Source organism: Pteropus vampyrus, unplaced genomic scaffold (assembly GCF_000151845.1).
Source record: "Pteropus vampyrus isolate Shadow unplaced genomic scaffold, Pvam_2.0 Scaffold81, whole genome shotgun sequence".
Taxonomy (NCBI): Eukaryota; Metazoa; Chordata; class Mammalia; order Chiroptera; family Pteropodidae; genus Pteropus; species Pteropus vampyrus.
The window spans coordinates 4,717,944-4,719,881 of record NW_011888862.1 but is presented as its reverse complement, the minus strand read 5'-3'; the positions used below and the strand labels follow the sequence as shown (position 1 = coordinate 4,719,881).

Below are 1,938 nucleotides of genomic sequence, written 5' to 3'. Positions count from 1 at the left end.
AGGTGTAACACAATTTACCTCGATTATGAGGAAAATGGAGGTTAATCCTGAACTAATCTACAAGTAGATTCAATTTGAATATCCATTTATGACCGCACTGAGACCCCCACCCTTCACATGTTCATCTCAGAAGACAGTGCTTTCCAAGGCACCTACCACAGTGTTCTGAAATCATAACGATACTAACTCTGAATGCTTCTTCCCCACCCCTACCCCCCAATACGGCTTCATTCGCTTTTCCTGAAAACTTCTTTCCCCATACCAAGCAAGCATACAAGGTTAAATGAAAAAAAAAACAAAAACAAAAAAAACACCTTTTTTTCTTGATTTTATTCACTCCACGATAGATTTCAAGGTGTTTAGAGTGACCACATTTGGACAGCCATTCAGGACACCATGTAAGCAGCCATAAGTATGGTTTAGCTGCATGGCTGAGTGCCTTAGTCCTCAGGGTTCATGCCTTCCCTGGACCACCCTCCCTCCCTCAGTGCCTGGTTAATTCTATCCATCGTATGACAATCACACGAAACGTCAATTCCTAAAAGCCTCCGTTGACCATGCCCTCTCTTGTGAGCTCAGTGCCCTTTCCTTCCTGATCACGGTGCTCATCACAAATTAATTAGCTCATCAGGAAGGTAAATTGTGACTCCATCTTCCCAGCTTCGAAGCCCCATGGTGGTAGGGACCATGTCTGTCTCGGTCACGGCTATATCTTTTAGGGGCACAGTACCTGGCACATGATGGCTGCTTGATGATCTGAGTAGGGTTCCTTGATGATGGAAAAGACCTTGATCCTAATTTCAAAGCTGAGAACTGTCAAGTGATTGCTAGTATGTTCTTGGACATCATTAAGGGTTTTTCCTTCATCCACATGCCACCATCGCCCATTTGGAGGATTATTTATCCTTTTAAATTATTTACAATTTTAAATCCTTGTATTCTAACAGGAAGCTCTCATATCCCCACCTATAAGATCTGAAAGACCCGCAAAGTTCTGCCTGATCTGAAAGAGGCACATACCGAAATATGAACCTCACCGGGTCATATTCCTGAAAAATCTGCCAGGAATCAATTTTCATTTCAATATTTATTATCGTTTCCCTTGCTCCAGGCCCTGTGTTGGGTGCTGGATGCAAAGATGAACAAGGTCACAAAAAGGAAGCCCTGATCCATGCTGCAATGTGGATGAACCTAGAAAACGTGATGCTGAGTAAAAGAAGCCAGATGTACAAGGTCATATATGGTATGATTCCATTCATAAGGAAATACTTAGAAACGGGAAATCTAGAGACAGCAAGCAGTTTGGTGGTTGCCAGGGGTTGGAGGGGGATGAAGAGTAATTGATTAATGGGTACAATTGATTAATGGGTTTTCTTTTGGGGTGATGTAACTGTTTTGGAACTAGATAGAGGTAGTGGTTGAACAACGTTGTGAATGTAATGAATGTTCCTGAATTATACACTTTAAAATGGTTGATTTTACGTTATCTGAATAGTAAAATATGCATCATATGGGAAAGGAAACGACACATCAATCCAGTTCTCCAGTTCTCGGCAGGTGTTAGTGCCTCCTCAGATACCACCTCCTGCCTATCAGAGGCCACAGTTTGACAATGCGGGGGGCGGGCAGGTGCAAATAGACGCAAAAAGAGAAACTGAGAGGGTGCTAAAGACACATGTCGCTTACAGACTTGAACTTTATCATTCATACCATCTTTCCAGGAAGAGTATAACATACAAAGAAAGCGCACTAGGATCCCCAGTGATACAGAGAAAGAGGACCCACATTCTGATTTCCCCCGCCCCTCTCTTCTACTTCACTGCTATTAACTGGCTGTGAACTAGCTCTTCTTTCCTGTACTGCTGCCCTTGACCCTGCCAGACGAGCTGGACAGAAGCCTAGATCCCAGGAAAAGGAGAGAGAAATCACACCTGAGGT

At 43.3% G+C, this 1,938-nt stretch overlaps 1 protein-coding gene across 1 annotated transcript in view; it reads right to left on the bottom strand.

The window, feature by feature from the left end:
* Positions 1 to 1,938, bottom strand: part of CA5B (carbonic anhydrase 5B) — a 30,721-nt gene that overhangs the window by 20,839 nt on the left and 7,944 nt on the right. The gene's annotated exons all lie outside the window — the stretch shown is intronic.